Raw genomic sequence first — 23,655 nt, forward strand, 5'->3', positions numbered from 1 at the left:
TACGCATTTCTCCTCCTTGAACGACGCACCACAACAACGTTTCACCAGGCAACGCCGGTCAACTGCTGTTTGGGTTTGAGAAATCGGTTCGAAACTTTCCTCATGTCAGCACGTTGTAGGTGGCGCCACCGGAGCCAACCTTGTGTGAATGCTCTGAAAAGCTAATCATTTGCATATCACAGCATCTTCTACCTGCCGGTTAAATTTCGCGTCTGTAGCACGTCATCTTGGTGGTGTAGCAACTTTGATGGCCAGTAGTGTATTTAAATTCGGGCTGTTTGTTCATCAGTCTATCCGGCTCTTTCATCTTCCGCTTATAATTTTCCCTTCCTGAAGTAAGTCTAACTTTATTCCGTTAGCTGCCATGTGTAACTCATTACCGGTTGTACTGAATGCTTTGTGCCTCGCAAATGATGGCCGAAAGCAGTATCGTCGTGTGGGCTGGTTTGTTCCTTACATCTAGTTACAAAATTCCGACCTGTTTGGCCTGTACAAAAAAATGGTTCAAATGGCTCTGAGCACTATGGGACTTAACTTCTAAGGTTATCAGTCCCCTAGAACTTAGAACTATTTAAACCTAACTAACCTAAGGACATCACACACATCCATGCCCGAGGCAGGATTCGAACCTGCGACCGTAGCCGCCGTGTGGCTCCGGACTGAAGCGCCTAGAACCGCTCGGCCATCGCGGCTGGCTGTTAATTCTCCTTTCGGATACTATGTCTAAGGTGTATGAGATACTGTGATACTGTTGGATGAAAGTCATGCCTATCTGAAGTCTACTATTCCAACGAGCTTAACCCTCTGGATACAAGGTCAGCTTATATATATAATACAGGCACCGAGATCCCCGCCGCGGTGTCAGCCCCAAGAAATGTGTAGACTGTGCCGCGCTGGTCGTCGACGACAAATTGTACCATCATGAACACGGGGTGGTTGTTGTTGTTGTTGTTTTTTGGGGAAGGAGACCAGACAGCGTGGTCATCGGTCTCATCGGATTAGGGAAGGATGGGGAAGGAAGTCGGCCGTGCCCTTTTAAAGGAACCATCCCGGCATTTGGCTGGAGTGATTTAGGGAAATCACGGAAAACCTAAATCAGGATGGCCGGACGCGGGATTGAACCGTCGTCCTCCCGAACACGGTGTCAGCCGTGCCAGTCGACTCTGGCGGGGCGTTCATCCATTATGATTCGAGCAACGCTGACGATACATCCTTGACAACGTGGTGGGTCAAAAGCCCAGTGCCTGGGTGACTTCGTATCTGGAGTGTCTCTCTCCCAGTGTCTGGTGGCGGCAGGCGGCGCTGCACGTAGTCTCACCCAGCCTGGGGCCGACTCAGTCGCAGTTACAACGCCGCCACGTGGCATGCCAAAATGTCGCATTCGCACAGCGTCAGTAACGCTCTCTGTCCGGAACAACGGCTCTCCCAAAATCAGTTACTTTTAAAAAATGTGTTCTCACTGTCAAAAAATTAGATATTCGAACTCGTATATCTCAACCAGGGTCAGTTTTCGGTAACAACTATGGTGAAAAACTAGTATACACAACTGGTGGTAGTAATAGTAGTAGTAGTAGTAAGAAAAATAATACCAATAAATAAGTAACTATAAAAAAGAAAGAAACTGTCTGAAACAATGATGGTTTCATTATACATTCTAATTTCATAACAGTACAGGAACGTAAAACAAAAATCTTAAATAGTCCAAACTACTAGCAGATGATAAACTGTGAAACAATACCATCTGAACACGACAGAGCTACATGAACAACCACATTTTCTGTTAAGGCAGGTATGTTGTGGGAGTATTGCTGTGAATCAGCTCACAACAATCCCAAACCTGCGTGCATATTTATCCTGCATTACTTGTGTCGCACAGAAAATTAAAAGGAAAGCGTTGATAGTGTAACAGCACCGAAACAAGCACAAGAAATATCATAGTGTATTGTCTGTGTTGTTCAGAATTACGATGCAATGTTTCTTGGCACATGTACAGGTACTGTAATATCGTATTTATCCGGTAACACCGGGCAAGCGACTTTCAGTTACAATGTCTCGCCTGTGCGAGAATATCCATAACGGATGTACGGGTGTAGGACGTAGGCGCACGGTTGGCGGCACTGGATACTTTGGGTGTGGCCGTGACACGTGCTCGAGCAGCCTAATGTCAAGGAGACCGGTCCGGCACAAGTTTCCATTGTCGTCATTCTGGTATACAGATGACGGTTGTCCACATACCATAGGAAATGGTGAACAAAAGAAAGTGTTTTGCTTACTGTTCTCAAGACGTAGTTATTACGTAAGGGATCACAAGTGAATTGGCGGTTACAACTGGTAAAAGAAAAATTTCTCTGTCTGACGTCGGTTCAGTCTGGATGGTTCCTCATTTGGAAACAGGCTGCGGAAAACACGCCAGCTGCCATTGGACAAGGACAGACTGGCCGTGGCTCCTAAGTACGAATGCAAGGCCATGGCGAACCGCTCCACTGACATTTGTGGAGACTGGTCCGTTATTCCATGCACTGAGCTCTTGCTGCGAACGCGACGTAATATTTCTTCCTTACTCCTGGTATTAATGGCAAAAGTTAGGGTAGCATTTAATTCTTGCAACTGGAAATTTCAACTATGACTGCTTCACACGTGAATTTTTCATCAATGCGATGTTGAAATTTAGTTCCGAGATACGACAATTGATTTTAAACGTCAACGTTACTTAATGAGAAAGTAGAACACATTCCCACGCAGAGACAGTGGGCACGCCTTGATCAAACTGAAGAGAACCGAACTTCAAGACAAAACGCCCGTAAACGTCAATGGTCTTGGAGAGCTGAAACTGCAGCAACTGCAGTTGGCTCCGTTGGAGACGTGCGTTAACGAACAGGTCACAGCTGCAGACGGACAAGAACGCAACAGGTATTTCCATAGGAGACAGTTGTCTAGTAGTATCAAAGTAAATCACAAAATGTGAACAACCTTATATGAGCCAGGAACCAGAGGGGAGTAAATGCCGGGCGAGTGGTGGTGGGAATAACGCCCTCACAAGCCGTTTGCACAGCACGTGGCTGCGCTCGGCGGTCCGACTAGCGACCGGGCTAGCAGGCAACCTCTCCCACTCCACGATACAAGAACTCTCCACCTGTTGCAAGATCGCGCCGCCCGAATAGGAAAACCAGTTCCTTGCGTCGCTAGGAGTTAGATCCCTCACCATTTAGTAGCGAGCGCCTCTATTTATACCCGAAGCTTATGGAGCTCTACTCTGCATGTCTCTGTACCGAATACTTACTATTAATAAGAACCGATATTCCTTAGAAAGTGCACTACTTATCAAAACTGTCCAGACAGCGCTACGTAATGCGGAATTGACTATTAGGTGTTGCGAATGGCGGACCGCCAGGACAAAAGCAGGCGGAGATTAGTGTGTCGTCAGTAGAGCAGCAGTTAACGGTCGAATTTGTCTTGCTGGAAGGCTCAGTGACTTCGAACGTGGACTAGTCATTACAGGTCAGCTGAGGAACAAATCCATGGAGGACATTTCAACCCTTCTAGGGCTGCCCACGTCGATTGCTAGTGATATGACTGGGAAGTGCTAACACGAACAAACGACAACAGCCAAACCAAGACCACAAAGACCTCATGTCCTAACGGAGAGGCACCGTCGAGCGTTGCGGAGGCACCTGACAATCCAGTGCTACGCAACGGAACCTACGTGCCATTGGAAGTAAATCCCACAACCGTTGATACAGTCGAGACACTGCTGCAGGGTGTTTCCCGGTTCTTGTCGCACATTTCTAGAGGTTGTGCAGGGGACACAGTAGACCAAACTTTACATAGGAACCTGTGTTAGGGAACGTCATCCAGCGGCGCTACGGAGCGTCAAAGTTATGGGCGCCGGTGTCAATAAATGCATGTATACACAGGGTGTTTCCGTCGTGATGTTACGGACTTTCTAGGATGATGGACAAAGATAAATGTAAAGAGTCCGTCGTTCGGAAACGTTCTGATACCTCTGACAAGGGAATACACTACTGACCATTAAAATTGCTGCACCACGAAGATGACGCGCTACAGACGCGAAATTTAACCGACAGGAAGAAGATGCTGTGATATGCAAATAATCAGCTTTTCGGAGCATTCGCACAAGGCTGGCACCGGTGGCGACACCTACAACGTGCTGACATGAGGAAAGTTTCCAACCGATTTCTCATACACAAACAGCAGTTGACCGGCGTTGCCTGGTGAAACATTGTTGTGATGCATCGTGCAAGGAGGAGAAATGCGTACCATCACGTATCCGACTTTGGTAAAGGTCGGATTGTAGGTTATCGTGATTGAGGTTTATCGTATCGCGACATTGCTGTTCGCGTTGGTCCAGATCCAGTGACTGTTAGGAGAATATGGAATGGGTGTGTTCAGGAGGGTAATACGGAACGCCGTGCTGGATCCCAACGGCCTCGTATCACTAGCAGTTGAGATGACAGGCATCTTATCCGCATGGCTGTAACGGATCGTGCAGCCACGTCTCGATCCCTGAGTCAACAGGTGGAGACGTTTGCAAGACAACAACAATCCGCACGAACAGTTCGACGAAGTTTGCAGCAGCATGGACTATCAGCTCGGGGACCATGGCTGCGGTTACCCCTGACGCTGCATCACAGGCAGGAGCGCCTACGATGGTGTACTCAGCGACAAACCTGGGTGCACAAATGGCAAAACGTCATTTTTTCGGATGAATCCAGGTTCTGTTTACAGCTTCATGAGGGTCGCATCCGTGTCTGGCGACATCGCGGTGAACGCTCATTGTAAGCGTGTATTCGTCATCCCCATACTGGCGTATCACCCGGCGTGATGATATGGGGTGCCATTGGCTAGACGTCTCGGTCACCTCTTGTTCGCATAGACGGCACTTTGAACAGTGGACGTTACATTTCAGATGTGTTACGACCCGTGGCTCTACCCTTCATTCGATCCCTGCGAAACCCTACATTTCAACAGGATAATGCACAACTGCGTGTTGCAGGTCCTGTACGAGCCTTTCTTGATACAGAAAATGGTCGACTGCTGCCCTGGGCAGCACATTCTCCAGATATCTCACCAATTGAAAACGTGTGGTCAATGGTGGCCGGGCAACTGGCTCGTCACAATACGCCAGTCACCACTCTTGATAAGCTGCGTGGCCAGCTGTACCTGTACATGCCATCCAAGCTCTGTTTGACTCAATGCCTAAGCGTATCAAGGACGTTATTACAGCCAGAGGTGGTTGTTCTGGGTACTGATTTCTCAGGATCTAAGTACCCAACTTCCCCATGAACCATGGACCTTGCCATTGGTGGGGAGGCTTGCGTCCCTCAGCGATACAGATAGCCGTACCGTAGGTGGAACCACAACGGAGGGGTATCTGTTGAGAGGCCAGACAAACGTGTGGTTCCTGAAGAGGGGCAGCAGGCTTTCCAGTAGTTGCAGGGGCAACAGTCTGGATCATTGACTGATCTGGCCTTGTAATACTAACCAAAACGGCCTTAATGTGCTGGTACTGCGAACGGCTGAAACCAAGGGAAAACTACGGCCGTAATTTTTCCCGAGGGCATGCAGCTTTACTGTATGGATAAATGATTATGGCGTCCTCTTGGGTAAAATATTCCGGAGGTAAATTAGTCCCCCATTCGGATCTCCGGGCGGGGACTACTCAAGAGGACGTCGTTATCAGGAGAAAGAAAACTGGCGTTCTACGGATCGGAGCGTGGAATGTCAGATCCCTTAACCGGGAAGGTAGGTTAGAAAATTTAAAAACGGAAATGGATAGGTTAACGTTAGATATAGTGGGAATTAGTGAAGTTCGGTGGCAGGAGGAACAAGACTTTTGGTTAGGTGAATACAGGGTTATAAACACAGAATCAAATAGGGGTAATGCAAGAGTAGGTTTAATAATGAATAGGAAAATAGGAATGCGGATAAGCTTCTACAAACAGCATAGTGAACGCATTATTGTGGCCAAGATAGACACGAAGCCCACGCTTACTACAGTAGTACAAGTTTATATGCCAACTAGCTCTGCAGATGTTGAAGAAATTGAAGAAATGTATGACGAGATAAAAGTAATTATTCAGGTAGTGAAGGGAGACGAAAATTTAATAGTCATGGGTAACTGGAATTCGAGAGTAGGAAAAGGGAGAGAAGGAAACATAGTAGGAGAATATGGATTGGGGGAAGAAATGAAAGAGGAAGCCGCCTGGTAGAGTTTTGCACAGAGCATAACTTAATCATAGCAAACACTTGGTTCAATAATCATAAAAGAAGGTTGTATAAATGGAAGAATCCTGGAGATACTAGAAGGTATCAAATAGATTAGGAACCAGGTTTTAAATTGTAAGACATTTCCAGGGGCAGATGTGGACTCGGACCACAATCTATTGGTTATAAACTGTAGATTAAAACTGAAGAAACTGGAAAAAGGTAGGAATTTAAGGAGATGGGATCTGGATAAGCTGACTAAACCAGAGGTTGTACAGAGTTTCAGGGGGAGCATAAAGCAACAACTGACAAGAATGGGGTGAAAGAAATACAGTAGGAGAAGAATGGGTAGCTCTGAGGGATGAAGTAGTGAAGGCAGCAGAGGATCAAGTAGGTAAAAAGAGGATGGTTAGTAGAAATCCTTCGGTAACAGAAGAAATATTGAATTTAACTGATGAAAGGAGAAAATATAACAATGCAGTAAATGAAGCAGGCAAATAGGAATACAAACGTCTCAAAAATGAGATCGACAGGAAGCGAAAAATGGCTAAGCAGGGATGGCTAGGGGACAAGTGTAAGGATGTAGAGGCATATCGCACTAGGGGTAAGATAGATACTCCCAACAGGAAAATTAAAGAGGCCTTTGGAGAAAATAGAACCACTTGTATGAACATCAAGAGCTTAGATGGAAACCCATTTCTAAGCAAAGAAGGGAAAGCAGGAAGGTCGAAGGAGTATATAGAGGGTCTATACAAGGGCGAGGTACTTGTGGACAATATTATGGAAATGGAAGAGGATGTAGATGAAATGGGAGATATGATACTGCGTGAAGAGTTTGACAGAGCACTGAAAGACCTGAGTCGAAACAAGGCCCCGGGAGTAGACAACATTCCATTAGAACTACTGACGGCCTTGCGAGAGCCAGTCCTGCAAAATTCTACCATCTGGTGAGCTAGATGTATGAGACTGGCGAAATACGCTCAGACTTCAAGAAGAATATAATAATTCCAATCCCAAAGAAAGCAGGTGTTGACAGATGTGAAAATAACCGAACTGTCTGTTTAATAAGTCACAGCTGCAAAGTACTAACGCGAATTGTTTACAGACGAATGGAAAAACTGGTAGAAGGCGGCCTCGGGGAAGATCAGTTTGGATTCCGTAGAAATGTTGGAACACGTGAGGCAATACTGACCCTACGACTTATCTTAGAAGAGAGATTAAGGAAAGGCAAACCTACGTTTCTAGCATTTGTAGATTAAGAGAAAGCTTTTCACAATGTTGACTGGAATACTCTCTTTGAAATTCTGAATGTGGCAGGGGTAAAATACAGGGAGCGAAATGTTATTAACAATTTGTACAGAAACCAGATGGCAGTTATAAGAGTCGAGGGGCATGAAAGGGAAGCAGTGGTTGTGAAGGGAGTGAGACAGGGTTGTAACCTCTCCCGATGTTATTCAATCTGTATACTGAGCAAGTAGTAAAGGAAACCAAAGAGAAATTCGGAGTAGGTATTAAAATCCATGTAGAAGAAATAAAAACTTTGAGGTTCGCCGATGACATTGTAATTCTATCACAGACAGGAAAGGACTTGGAAGAGCAGTTGAAGGGAATGGACAGTGTCTTGAAAGTAGGATATAAAATGAACATCAACAAAAGCAAAACGAGGATAATGGAATGTAGTGGAATTAAATCGGGCGATGCTGAGAGAATCAGATTAGGAAATGAGACAAAGTAGTAAATGACTGATGATGGTCGAAGTAGACAGGATATAAAATATAGGCCGGCAATGGCAAGGAAAGCGTTTCTGAAGAAGAGAAATTTGTTAACATCGAGTATAGATTTAAGTGTCAGGAAGTCGTTTCTGAAAGTATTTGTATGGAGTGTAGCTATGTATAGAAGTGAAACATGGACGATAAATAGTTTGGAGAAGAAGAGAATAGGAGCTTTCGTTAGGTGGTGCTACAGAAGAATGCTGAAGATTAGATGGGTAGATCACTTAACTAATGAGGAGGTATTGAATAGTATTAGGGAGAAGAGGAGTTTGTGGCAGAACTTGAAGAAGGGACCGGTTGGTAGGACATGCTCTGAGGCATCAAGGGATCACAAATTTAGCAATGGAGGGGAGTATGGAGGGTAAAAATTTTACATGGAGGCCAAGAGATGAATATACTAAGCAGATCCAGAAGTATGTAGGTTGCAGTAGGTACTGGGAGATGAAGGAGCTTGCACAGGATAGAGTAGGACGCAGAGCTGCATCAAACCAGTCTCAGGACTGCAGACGACAACTACAACAACAACAACAACAACAACAACAACAAGAGCCTTTAAAGCCGTCCTTAATTGCGAGTGTTGCTGGTGCAGGATTTTGTGCACCAACTTTTATGTCGTTTATGTCCCATAAATGTTCGATGGGATTCATGTTGGGCAGTGTGGTTGGCCAAATCATTCGCTCAAATTGACCAAAACGTTCTTGAGACCAATCGTGAACAATTGTGGACAGTAACAAGGCGCTTTGTCAGCCACAAAATTCCCTCGTTGATTTGTAACATGAATCCATGAACAGCGAATGGTCTCAAAGGAGTCGAACGTAACAGTTTCCAGTCAGTGATCGGTTCAGTGCGATTAGAGGACCCAGTCCATGCAAACACAGTCCACACCATCACGTAACCACCACCAGCTAGCACAGTGTCTTGTCGACAACCTGGGTCCATGGGTTCGTGAGGTCTGCGCCACACACTAATCCTATGATCAGCTCTTACCACCTGAAATCTAGACTCACCTCATCAGGCGACGGTTTTCCCCGGCGTCTAGGGTCCACCCGATGTGGTCACGAGCCCAGGAGAGGGGCTGCAGGCGACGTCGTGCCGTCAGCAAAGGCACTCGCGTCGATCGTCTGCTGCCACAGCCCAGTAACGCCAGGTTTCGCGGTTATTTCACGCGGTGCTGCTTGCCTGATGGCACTGACAACTCCACGCAAACGCCGCTGTTCTCGACCGCTAAGTGAAAGCCGCCAGTCTGTGGTGAGATGTTATGCCTGAAATCTGGTATTCTCTTCACGCTCTTGACTCCGCGGATGTCGGAATATTTAATTGCCTTAAGTCTTCCGAAATGGAATGGGCCATGCGTCTAGTTCCAATTACCATTCCGCGTACAAAGTCTGGTAATTGCCGTCGTGTAGCCATAATGACGTCGGAAACGTTTTCCCAGGAAGCAACTGAGCACAAATGACAGATCAGCCAGTGTACTTCCCTTTTATACCTTGTGTAAGCAGTACCACCGCCGTCTCTAATGTGCATATCGCTATTCCGTGACTCTGTCCCGTCAGTGTAGCGTTTTCCGTATATTTAACCTCCTCCCTTTCTTTTTACTCCCCCCTTTCCTCGACATTTCCCTGCACTGCTGTTACATTCCCGCCGCTCAAGCGCCACGACCTTGTCGACCTCAACTCACGCAAAAAAATGGTTCAAATGGCTCTGAGGACTATGGGACTTAACATCTGTGGTCATCAGTCCCCTAGAACTTAGAACTACTTAAACCTAACCAACCTAAGGACATCACACACATCCATGCCCGAGGCGGGATTGGAACCTGCGACCGTAGCGGTCACGCTCTTCCAGACTGAGGCGCCTAGAACCGCACGGCCACACCGGCCGGCGGCTATTTTAAAGATAAGGTGTACAGCAATAACAGGTTCTGAGCTGAAAACAGCCATTCAGGAAGTCATCGACAGCATCGATGTTCCGACACTTCAGCGGGTCATGCAGAATGACGATATTCGTCTCCTCCACGTCATCGCCAATGATGGCAGCCATGTCGAACATGTCATAACCTAAATCCGAATATCTGTACTGACGTTTACATGTTGAATGAAGTAGTTTGTAACTAATTTACTTTTTTCATATAGTTCAATAATTTGTTGTTGTGTTGTTTTACATGACGGCCGGGTCCCATACTTAACGCTTTCAGCGCTCAACCAAGTAAATTTTTAGCAATAATAGATCCACTATTCGGTAGGACCATGTGCCTGACATGTAATTATTTCATTATTGTTCCAGTCTGATAACGCGCCTACAGCGTGAAAGGCGTAACTGGAATTAAGAATACAATTATGTAATTGCAACAGAGGTTGTCCACTCAATTGAATAGAAAAGGAGTTTGGAATCTTCTTGTTATACTGATTAGAACGACTAGGGTACTAGTTGACTGAGCTCTGGTGTTTAGATTATGATGAGATGACAAGTACCTAGCCTCGGATGCACTTGAACACTGAGGATCAGTTGATGTAACCACTGCGTGTGAGCCGGCCGAAGTGGCCGAGCGGTTAAAGGCGCTGCAGTCTGGAACCGCAAGACCGCTACGGTCGCAGGTTCGAATCCTGCCTCGGGCATGGATGTTTGTGATGTCCTTAGGTTAGTTAGGTTTAACTAGTTCTAAGTTCTAGGGGACTAATGACCTCAGCAGTTGAGTCCCATAGTGCTCAGAGCCATTTGAACCATTTTGAACCACTGCGTGTGATAGTCGCGTAACTTCTCTGGCCGCAGAAAACATAATTGGATGGAAGGAACACAGACATGGTCATACAGAAGGTTGTTGCGGATGTAACGCACACAAGCACCCACGTTCAGTGCTAACGGTCTTGTGTTCTCACTTTCGAGCCGTGTTGGGTCACATCGCAGGAGTGGAGGTTCGAGAGAACGAATGAATGCACAAGTTTACGTTTCACACTGGAGGAAACGTGTTCCGAAACTTTTAGAGACCAAGCGAAACTCTTCCTGTCCCGACAGTATTTTCTACCCAATTAACGAGCTCATCTAGAGTTAAAACCAAGTTCTTTACTGTTGTATCAAGTGGCATTGGAATGTGATCGTCTTGTAGGGCACAGAAAATACGTGAGACCTTTTCTCGTTTATGTAGAACATAAAACCAAACAACAGGTGTATTTCAACCAGTTATTTATTTTTCTTTAACTACCAGTTTTGCCACTTCACTGGTGCCATCCTCAGGCTAGTATGCACACTGTAAACTGATTTGCCACAAATGTTGCTGCAATACAACAGGAGCCATGAAATAAATCTCGATTCCGTGAATATTTTTCTGAAGTCTGACTTCCGAAAAATATTCACGCAATCCAGATTTATTTGATGGTTCCTGTTGTATTGCAGCAAGCTTTGTGGTAAATCCGTCCACAGTGTGCATACGGGCCTGATGATGGAAGCAATGAAGTGCCGGAACTAGTAGCTTAAAGAAAGATAAGTAAGACCTGATTGACGGCTGTTGTTTGGTTTTTGTTCTTCATACTGTTTGGTCATCCGCTGTACCGAGTCCTCGATGAATCCGAGAAGATTTTTCACATTTAGTTCAAACCCCGGATTTTGCGTCCATTTCAACGCTGAAGAAGATCGTTAGTCATCTGGACCGCTGGTTGTATTGACGTCTTCAGTCTTGCGTTCAAATAAATCTGGAGGTCGTCGACATAGAAATGATATTTACAGGACGAAAAAATGAAGAATTGTCTTACAAGGGGAACAGTGGTCGCATAACTGACCTTTGTGGCGTCTTTGAGATAACATGCTCCATGCGACTTTTCATCGCCACAGTCTTTTTCAAGTAGCGTTCATACCACTTCAAAACGATACCCGAAAATGTTAGGTTTCGCAGTTTTCTGTGCAGTATGTCAAAGCTGGTCATGTATTATGATTTGCTGAAGTCTTGTGTCAATCAGTTACTTTTGTTAATGCAGTGTTTTTGGTACGGAGTTCGAGTGAGCCAGATTCATATTTGTCACATAAATTGATTTTACTTCATTGCGACGATATAATGCAGCGTTTTGTATACAGCATGTTAGATACTAGAATGAGATTTTCACTCTGCAGCTGAAAGTGCGCTGATATAAAACTTCCTGGCAGATTAAAACTGTGTGCCGGGCCGATACTCGAACACGGGACCTTTGCCTTTCGCGGGCAAGTGCTCTACCGACTGAGCTACCCAAGCACGACTCACGCCCCGTCCTCACAGCTTTACTTCTGCCAGTACCTCGTCTCCTACCTTCAAAACTTTACAGAAGCTCAGTCGGTAGAGCACTTACCCGCGAAAGGCAAAGGTCCCGAGTTCGAGTCCCGGTCCGGCACACAGTTTTAATCTGCCAGGAAGTTTCACGTTAGACACTGATTCGTCAGTATTCACAAGCTATTAAGGGTAGGTCAGGAATCGTTTGTTTTCCATCCACGAGAGAACAGGTAGTAAGCCTATTTGGAACATGGTTATTCTAATATCTTCGTTGCCTGCAGCTCAAGAAGAGATTCTCACAATTGCTTTTCTTGTGTTTTAGGTGCACAGCGTTCAGAATAGTTATGTAGTCTTGAGATGCTTGAGAGCGACAGTTCTTTGTAGCACGGATACTGACTAATGCTGGAAATAAATTAAGTTAGTTCGTCAGCTAATAACTGAAAAACAGTTTCTAACTTTGTGTTTTCGACACCGAAGCTACGAAAATTCTTCCAGCATAACAGCAGGAGTCATACAGCGGTACACAGGAAACGGGCGTGCCTGATTCTAGCGCTGTTGCTGTACCCTAATTCGTAGCTTCCTATATTCTTCACAGCGCTTCGGTTTCGGATTTGTTTTGAGACATCTGAAGCCAGCATCCGTGTCGTCCGTAATTTGAACTAAGGCGCTTGTCATCCCAGGAAGAGGCGTTTTTCTTACAGGGATAGGAGCGTGTTTACGGTAGAGAGCCTTGAAATTATCAGTAAATTCACGTATTTTGCAATCAACTGTGGGTTCTCTGATTAACTGATGCCAATGAGTTAGCGAGGAGTTCGTTGGTGAATTGTTATGATTTAAATGTTTGACGTTTCTGCAATCACAGCGATGGAATCTGAGTTTGGGAAGCTGCGAAGAGCAGACCACGAATATTGTGTCACGAGCTGAGAGGCCTAGAGGCGCAATGTGTCCGCTTCCTCCTATGTTGTCAACCTTCTCCGTCATGATAAAGTCTCTAACAGCCTTTTTTGTGTGAAACCGCCACAAGCTGCTAAAGTTTTTATTATTTTGCTACTAGTTTAGACATTAATGTCATCGTCTGCCAGACCTGGACATAATACGTAACAGGAACGTACATTATTATTAAAAAAATGGTTCAAATGGCTCTGAGCACTATGGGACTTAATATCTGGGGTCATCAGTCCCCTAGAACTTGGAACTACTTAAACCTAACCAACCTAAGGACATCACACACAGCCATGCCCGAGGCAGGATTCGAACCTGCGACCGCAGCGGTCATGCGGTCCCAGACTGAAGCGCCTACAACCGCACAGCCACACCGGCCGGCCATTATTATTAATAACGAGAAATAATGTAATATGATCAGTTGTTTCAGTAAATACTGATTTTAAAAATGTTTACGTAAATCCAACATCGTGTTGGTGCAGGATCAGCAACTCTCTATCTTTGCAATTTGCTAATTAACTTTCTCGTCAAAACTGCGTGTAATATTAGCGAATGGTTTCGAACATTTTTGTTCATTCTCAACCATTTCCTACATTAGAAGGTACAATACTTTTAACAAAACATGAAATACTGCATTTTCAAACACTTCTTGTGTACGTATTACAGCAGTGCAATGAATAATGTATGGCAGACCTTCATTTGTAATGTTTCACTGTACATAATATTTCTGTTTTGATGGTTGGTTGGTTGGTTGTTTGGGGGAAGAGACCAAACCGCGAGGTCATCGGTCTCATCGGATTAGAAAAGGATGGGGAAGGAAGTCGGCCGTGCCCTTTCAAAGGAACCATCCCGGCATTTGCCTGGAGCGATTTAGGGAAATCACGGAAAACCTAAATCAGGATGGCCGGACGCGGGATTGAACAGCCGTCCTCCCGAATGCGAGTCCAGTGTGCTAGCCACTGCGCCACCTCGCTCGGTTCCTGTTTTGACAACTGGTCAGTATAACGAAGGTTACTTGACTGCACTACGATTGTCTTGATACATTCAAAATTCGATTGGTGTCTTAAGTTGTTTGTATATAAACATTACTGGCAGGCGCCTACAGTTGTTTATGATGTATCCATATGCAACATCACTCAGATATCATATCGTTACAACTAAATACATAGATGCTGTATTGGTGATGGACTCAGACAGTATCCCGCTATTTTCCAAATTACTGATATATCATACGCTAACTGCTTTAATGAATCATGAATCATTTTTAAAAAGAGCAAAACATTATTGTATTGAAATTCGGACTATTCGTTCATCAGGCTATCCGGCTCTTTCATCTTCCCTTTATATATATTCATTTCTTCAACAAAGTCTGACTTCATTCCCTTAGCTGCCATGTGTAACTCGTTACCGGTAGTACTGAATGCTCTGTGCCTCGCAAGTGATGGCCGAAAGCAGCCTCGTCGTCTGGGCTGATATATTCCTTACATCTAGTTATAAAATTCCGACCTGTTTGGCCTGTACAAAAATGATGACGTGTTCCGCAGTGTAATCTGTACTGATCAAATGCAAAATACTTTTTTTTTTTCATTTTTAATAATTTTCTGTCTTAGTTCAAACCGTAATTGACCTGCAATTTGAAATGGAATTCTGTGCCGTTCAGTGAAAGCGAGCGTTAGCTTTCCCGAAATACGGCCGTAATAATTCAATGCAACAAACTTTTCTTCTTTTTTACGCGGGTATTTTACGCTTTGGTGTTTTTTGAGAGTTTGTGCAACTACACTTCTTTTAGAAACATTGATTACTCCTACTTGTTTGAGGATGAATACATCCCGTTGTATTTGCGTCTCATGTAATGGAAGGTAACATAGGCAAGTTAAAAAATGGTTCAAATGGCTCTGAGCACTATGGGACTCAACTTCTGAGGTCATTAGTCACCTAGAGCTTAGAACTAGTTAAACCTAACTAACCTAAGGACATCACAAACATCCATGCCCGAGGCAGGATTCGAACCTGCGACCGTAGCGGTCTTGCGGTTCCAGACTGCAGCGCCTTTAACCGCACGGCCACTTCGGGCGGCATAGGCAAGTTACCATCGCAAAGAAATACGTCCTTTTATGTTGTGGTGGGTGGTTGTAGTCATCCCTTATTACCGCATGAGCGCTTTTTTACGATAATTGGAATGTTTCAGCTGATGTTCTGCACTTGCTACTGTTAAATCTAAGAAGTTAATTCTCCTTTCGGATACTTTTCTAAGGTGCATGAAATACTGTGATACTGTTGCTTGAAAGCCATGCGTGTACGAACTGTCTAATATTCCAACGAGCTTAACACTTTGGCTGTAAGGTCGGCTTGTATATATAGACGTGTCGACATCCCCACCGCGGTGTCAGCTCCAAGAAATGTGTGTGCCGCGCTGGTCGTCGACGACAAATTGTGTCATCCATTATGATTCGAGACACACTGACGATATATCCTGGACACGGTGGTGGGTCAAAAGCCCAGTGCATGGGTGACTTCGTATCTGGAGTGTCTCTCGTCCAGAGTCTGGTGGCGACAGCCGGCGCTGCCTGCGGCCGACTCAGTTAGCCGGCACGGTCGCTCAGCGTGTTCGGTCAGAGGGTTAGGTGCCCTCTGTAATAAAACAAAACCTGAATTAATCGATCAACAACGAACCTCAATGGACGTCTTACGACGTCCGCCCCGAGAAGATGCAACGAACAAAAGCGAACAAAATGAGAGTAAAAAAAAAAACCCTCAGTCGCGGTGACATCCAGTGCAATGTCTGGCGACAACGCCGCCCGCCACGCGGCTCGCCGACACTAACGCTCTCTGTCCGGAACAACGGCTCTCCCAAAATGTGTTACTCTTCAAAAATGTCTTCTCACTCTCAAAAAATTAGACATTTGAACACGAAGAACAATTTTTTTTAAAGTCTCAAGCAGGCTCAGTTATCGGTAACCACTACGGTGAAAAACTGTAGTATACACAATTGTTGTTGTTGTTGTTGTTGTTGGTGGTGGTGGTGGTGGTGGTGGTGGTGGTGGTGGTCGTGGTGGTGGTAGTAGCAGTAGTAGTAGTAGTAAGAAAAATAATAGCAACAAATACGTAACTATAAAAAAGAGAGAAACTCGCTGAAAAAATAAAGGTTTCATTGTACATTTTCATTTCATAACAGTACAACAACGTAAAACAAAAATCTTAAGAAGTCGAAACTACTTGCAGATGACAAACTGTGAAACAATACCATCTGAACACGACAGAGCTACATGAACAACCCCGTTTTCTGTTAATGTAGGTGAGTTATGGGACTAGTCCTGTGAAGCTGATCACACAAAATCCCAAAACTGCGTGCATATTTATCCTGCATTACTTGTGTCATACAGAAAATTAAGAGCAAAGCGTTGATGGCGTAACAGCACCGAAACAAGCACGAGAAATATGATATTACATTATATGTGTTGTTCAGAATTACGATGCAATGTTTCTTCGGACATGTACAGGTATTGTAATATCGTATTTATCCGGTAACACCGGGCAAGCGACTTTCAGTTACAATGTCTCGACTGTGCGGCTGTACGAAGTGCAGGATGCAGGCGCACGGTTGACGGCACTGGATACTTTGGGTGTGGCCGTGACACGTGCTCGAGCAGCCTAATGTCAAGGCGACCGGTCCGGCACAGATTTCCATTGTCGTCATTCTGGTATACAGATGACGGTTGTCCACATGCTATAGGAAATGGTGAACAAAAGAAACTGTTTTGCTAACTGTTCTCAAGACGTAGTTATTACATAAGCGATCACAAGTGAATTGGCGGTTACAGCTGGTAAAAGAAAAATTTCTCTGTCTGACGTCGGTTCAGACTGGATGGCTCCTCATATGGAAACAGGCTGCGGCAAACACGCAAGCTGCCATTGGACAAGGACAGACTGGCCGTGGCTCCTAAGTACGAATGCAAGGCCATGGCGAACCGCTCCACTGACATTTGTGGAGACTGGTTTGTTATTCCATGCACTGAGCTCTTGCTGCGAACGCGACGTAATATTTCTTCCTTACTCCTGGTATTAATGGAAAAAGTTAGGGTAGCATTTAATTCTTACAACTGGAAATTTCAACTATGACTGGTTCACATGTGAATTTTTCATCAATGCGATGTTGAAATTTAGTTCCGAGATACGACAATTGATTTTAAACGTCAACGTTACTTAATGAGAACGTAAAACACATTCCCCCGCAGAGACAGTGGGCACGCCTTGGTCAAACTGAAGAGAGCCGAACTTCGAGACAAAACGCCCGTGCACGTCAATGGTCTTGGAGAGCTGAAACTGCAGCAACTGCAGTTGGCTCCGTTGGAGACGTGCGTTAACGAACAGGTCACAGCTGCAGACGGACGAGAACGCAACAGGTATTTCCATAGCAGACAGTTGTCTAGTAGTATCAAAGTAAATCACAAAATGTGAACAACCTTATATGAGCCAGGAACCAGAGGGGAGTAGATGCCAGGCGAGTGGTGGTGGGAATAAAGTCCTCACAAGCCGTTTGCACAGCACGTGGCTGCGCTCGGCGGTCCGACTAGCGACCGGGGTAGCAGGCAACCTTTCCCACTCCACGATACAAGAACGCGCCACCTGTTGCAAGACAGCGCCGCCGCCGTATACCGAAGCTTAACCTGAATAAGAAAACCAGTTCCTTGCGTCGCTAGGAATTAGATCCCTCAGCATTTAATAGCGAGCGCCTCTATTTATACCCGATGCTTATGGAGTTCTACTCTGCACGTCTCTGTACCAAATACTTACTTTTAATAAGGACTGATATTCCTTAAAAGATGCGCTACTTATCAAAACTGTCCAGACACCCCAACGTAATGCGGAATTGACTATTAGGTGTTGCGAAAGGCGGACCGCCAGGATAAAAGCAGGCGGAGATAGGTGTGGTGTCAGCAGAGCAGCGGTAGCAGTGGAATTCGTCTTGCTGGAGGGCTCAGTGACCTCGAACGTAGACTAGTCATTACAGGTCAGCTGAGTAACAAATCCATGGAGGACATTTCAACCCTTCTAGGGCTGCCCACGTCGATTGCTAGTGATATGACTGGGAAGTGCAGACACGAAGAAACGACAACAGCCAAACCGAGACCACAAAGACCTCATGTCCTAACGGAGAGGCACCGTCGAGCGTTGCGGAGGCACCTGACAATCCAGTGCTACGCAACGGAACCTACGTGCCATTGGAAGTAAATCCCGCAACCGTTGATACAGTCGAGACACTGCTGCAAGGTGTTTCCCGGTTCTTGTCGCACGTTTCTAGAGGCTGTAGAGGGGACACAGTAGACCAAATTTTACATGGGAACCTGCGTTAGGAAACGTCACCCAGCGACGCTACGGAGCGTCAAAGTTATGGGCGCCGGTGTCAATAAATGCATGTATACACAGGGTGTTTCCGTGATGATGTTCCGAACTTTCTAGGATGATGGACAAAGATAAATGTATCAATCTGAAATAAGAGTCCGTGGTTCGCAAACGTTCTGATACCTCTGACAAGGGATTACACTACTGGCCATTAAAATTGCTGCACCACGAAAACGACGCGCTACAGACGCGAACTTCAACAGACAGGAAGAAGATGCTGCGATATGCAAATGATTAGCTTTTCAGAGCATTCACACAAGGTTGGCGCCGGTGGCGAAACCTACAACGTGCTGACATGAGGAAAGTTTCCAACCGATTTCTCATTCACAAACAGCAGTTGACCGGCGTTGCCTGGTGAAACATTGTTGTGATGCCTCATGCAAGGAGGAGAAACGCGTACCATCACGTTTCCGACTTTGGTAAAGGTCGGATTGTAGGCTATCGCGATTGAGGTTTATCGTATCGCGACATTGCTGCTCGCGTTGGTCGAGATCCAATGACTGTTAGCAGAATATGGAATCGGTGGGTTCAGGAGGGTAATACGGAACGCCGTGCTGGATCCCAACGGCTTCGTATCACTAACAGTCGAGATGACAGGGATCTTATCCGCATTGCTGTAACGGATCGTGCAGCCACGTCTCGATCCCTGAGTCAACAGATGGGGACGTTTGCAAGACAACAACCATCTGCACTAACAGTTCGACGACGTTTGCAGCAGCATGGACTATCACCTCGGACACCATGGCTGCGGTTAGCCTTCCCGCTGCATCACAGACAGGAGCGCCTGCGATGGTGTACTCGACGACGCACCTGGGTGCACGAATGGGAAAACGTTAATTTTTCGTATGAATCCAGGTTATGTTTACAGCATCATGATGGTCGCATCCGTGTTTGGCGACATCGCGGTGAACGCTCATTGGAAGCGTGTATTCGTCATCCCCATACTGGCGTATCACCCGGCGTGATGATATGGGGTGCCATTGGCTAGACGTCTCGGTCACCTCTTGTTCGCATAGACGGCACTTTGAACAGTGGACGTTACATTTCACATGTGTTACGACCCGTGGCTCTACCCTTCATTCGATCCCTGCGAAACCCTACATTTCAACAGGATAATGCACAACCGCGTGTTGCAGGTCCTGTACGAGCCTTTCTTGATACAGAAAATGGTCCACTGCTGCCCTGGACAGCACATTCTCCAGATATCTCACCAATTGAAAACGTCTGGTCAATGGTGGCCGAGCAACTGGCTCGTCACAATACGCCAGTCACCACTCTTGATAAGCTGCGTGGCCAGCTGTACCTGTACATGCCATCCAAGCTCTGTTTGACTCAATGCCTAAGCGTATCAAGGACGTTATTACAGCCAGAGGTGGTTGTTCTGGGTACTGATTTCTCAGGATCTAAGTACCCAACTTCCCCATGAACCATGGACCTTGCCATTGGTGGGGAGGCAAGCGTCCCTCAGCGATACAGATAGCCGTACCGTAGGTGGAACCACAACGGAGGGGTATCTGTTGAGAGGCCAGACAAACGTGTGGTTCCTGAAGAGGGGCAGCAGCCTTTTCAGTAGTTGCAGGGGAAACAGTCTGGATGATTGACTGATCTGGCCTTGTAACACTAACCAAAACGGCCTTCATGTGCTGGTACTGCGAACGGCTGAAACCAAGGGGAAACTACGGCCGTAATTTTTGCCGAGGGCATGCAGGTTTACTGTATGGATAAATGATTATGGCGTCCTCTTGGGTAAAATATTCCGGAGGTAAAATAGTCCCCCATTCGGATCTCCGGGCGGGGACTACTCAAGAGGACGTCACTATCAGGAGAAAGAAAACTGGCGTTCTACGGATCGGAGCGTGGAATGTCAGATCCCTTAACCGGGAAGGTAGGTTAGAAAATTTAAAAACGGAAATGGATAGGTTAACGTTAGATATAGTGGGAATTAGTGAAGTTCGGTGGCAGGAGGAACAAGACTTTTGGTTAGGTGAATACAGGGTTATAAACACAACATCAAATAGGGGTAATGCAAGAGTAGGTTTAATAATGAATAGGAAAATAGGAATGCGGATAAGCTTCTACAAACAGCATAGTGAACGCATTATTGTGGCCAAGATAGACACGAAGCCCACGCTTACTACAGTAGTACAAGTTTATATGCCAACTAGCTCTGCAGATGATGAAGAAATTGAAGAAATGTATGACGAGATAAAAGTAATTATTCAGGTAGTGAAGGGAGACGAAAATTTAATAGTCATGGGTAACTGGAATTCGAGAGTAGGAAAAGGGAGAGAAGGAAACATAGTAGGAGAATATGGATTGGGGGGAAGAAATGAAAGAGGAAGCCGCCTGGTAGAGTTTTGCACAGAGCATAACTTAATCATAGCAAACACTTGGTTCAATAATCATAAAAGAAGGTTGTATAAATGGAAGAATCCTGGAGATACTAGAAGGTATCAAATAGATTATATAATGGGAAGACAGAGATTTAGGAACCAGGTTTTAAATTGTAAGACATTTCCAGGGGCAGATGTGGACTCGGACCACAATCTATTGGTTATGAACTGTGGATTAAAACTCAAGAAACTGCAAAAGGTGGGAATTTAAGGAGATGGGACCTGGATAAACTGACTAGACCAGAGGTTGTACAGAGTTTCAGGGAGAGCATAAAGAAACAATTTACAAGAATGGGAGAGAGAAATACATTAGGAGAAGAATGGGTAGCTCTGAGGGATGAAGTAGTGAAGGCAGCAGAGGATCAAGTAGGTAAAAAGAGGACGGCTAGTAGAAATCCTTCGGTAACATAAGAAATATTGAACTTAACTGATGAAAGGAGAAAATATAAACATGCAATAAATGAAGCAGGCAAAAAGGAATACAAACGTCTCAAAAATGAGATCGACAGGAAGCGAAAAATGGCTAAGCAGGGATGGCTAGAGGACAAGTGTAAGGATGTAGAGGCATATCGCACTAGGGGTCAGATAGATACTCCCAACAGGAAAATTAAAGAGGGCTTTGGAGAAAATAGAACCACTTGTATGAATATCAAGAGCTTAGATGGAAACCCATTTCTAAGCAAAGAAGGGAAAGCAGGAAGGTCGAAGGAGTATATAGAGGGTCTATACAAGGGCGAGGTACTTGAGGACAATATTATGGAAATGGAAGAGGATGTAGATGAAGATGAAATGGGAGATACGATACTGCGTGAAGAGTTTGACAGAGCACTGAAAGACCTGAGTCGAAACAAGGCCCCGGGAGTAGACAACATTCCATTAGAACTACTGACGGCCTTGCGAGAGCCAGTCCTGCAAAACTCTACCATCTGGTGAGCTAGATGTATGAGACTGGCGAAATACCCACAGATTTGAAGAAGAATATAATAATTCCAATCCCAAAGAAAGCAGGTGTTGACAGATGTGAAAATTACCGAACAATCAGTTTAATAAGCCACAGCTGCAAAGTACTAACGCGAATTCTTTATAGACGAATGGAAAAACTGGTAGAAGGCGGCCTCGGGGAAGATTGGATTTCGTAGAAATGTTGGAACACGTGAGGCAATACTGACCCTACGACTTATCTTAGAAGAGAGATTAAGGAAAGGCAAACCTACGTTTCTAGCATTTGTAGATTTAGATAAAGCTTTTCACAATGTTGACTGGAATACTCTCTTTGAAATTCTGAAGGTTGCAGGGGTAAAATACAGGGAGCGAAAGGTTATTAACAATTTGTACAGAAACCAGATGGCAGTTATAAGAGTCGAGGGGCATGAAAGGGAAGCAGTGGTTGTGAAGGGAGTGAGACAGGGTTGTAACCACTCCCGATGTTATTCAATCTGTATATTGAGCAAGTAGTAAAGGAAACGAAAGAGAAATTCGGAGTAGGTATTAAAATCCATGTAGAAGAAATAAAAACTTTGAGGTTCGCCGATGACATTGTAATTCTATCACAGACAGGAAAGGACTTGGAAGAGCAGTTGAAGGGAATGGACAGTGTCTTGAAAGGAGGATATAAAATGAACATCAACAAAAGCAAAACGAGGATAATGGAATGTAGTGGAATTAAATCGGGCGATGCTGAGGGAATCATATTAGGAAATGAGACAAAGTAGTAAATGACTGATGATGGTCGAAGTAGACAGGATATAAAATATAGACCGGCAATAGCAAGGAAAGCGTTTCTGAAGAAGAGAAATTTGTTAACATCGAGTATAGTCGTTTCTGAAAGTATTTGTAAGGAGTGTAGCTGTGTATAGAAGTGAAACATGGACGATAAATAGTTTGGACAAGAAGAGAATAGGAGCTTTCGTTAGGTGGTGCTACAGAAGAATGCTGAAGATTAGATGGGTAGATCACTTAGCTAATGAGGATGTATTGAATAGTATTAGGGAGAAGAGGAGTTTGTGGCAGAACTTGAAGAAGGGACCGGTTGGTAGGACATGCTCTGAGGCATCAAGGGATCACAAATTTAGCATTGGAGGGGAGTGTGCCTCCGCAGCGCTCGACGGCGCCTCTGCGTTAGGACATGAGGCATGTGTGGTCTTGGTTGGGCTGCTGTTGTTTCTTCGTGTTTGCTCTTCCCAGTCATATCACTAGCAATCGACGTGGGCAGCCCTAGAAGGGTTGAAATGTCCTCCATGGATTTGTTACTCAGCTAAACTGTAATGACTAGTCCACGTTCGAAGTCACTGAGCCCTCCAGCAAGACGAATTCCACTGCTACCGCTGCTCTGCTGACACCATACCAATCTCCGCCTGCTTTTGTCCTGGCGGTCCGCCTTTCGCAACACCTAATAGTCAATTCCGCATTACGTTGGGGTGTCTGGACAGTTTTGATAAGTAGCGCATCTTTTAAGGAATATCAGTTCTTATTAAAAGTAAGTATTTGGTACAGAGACGTGCAGAGTAGAACTCCATAAGCATCGGGTATAAATAGAGGCGCTCGCTATTAAATGCTGAGGGATCTAATTCCTAGCGACGCAAGGAACTGGTTTTCTCATTCGGGTTAAGCTTCGGTATACGGCGGCGGCGCTGTCTTGCAACAGGTGGCGCGTTCTTGTATCGTGGAGTGGGAAAGGTTGCCTGCT

This window comes from Schistocerca nitens, chromosome 9, assembly GCF_023898315.1.
Source record: "Schistocerca nitens isolate TAMUIC-IGC-003100 chromosome 9, iqSchNite1.1, whole genome shotgun sequence".
Taxonomy (NCBI): domain Eukaryota; kingdom Metazoa; phylum Arthropoda; class Insecta; order Orthoptera; family Acrididae; genus Schistocerca; species Schistocerca nitens.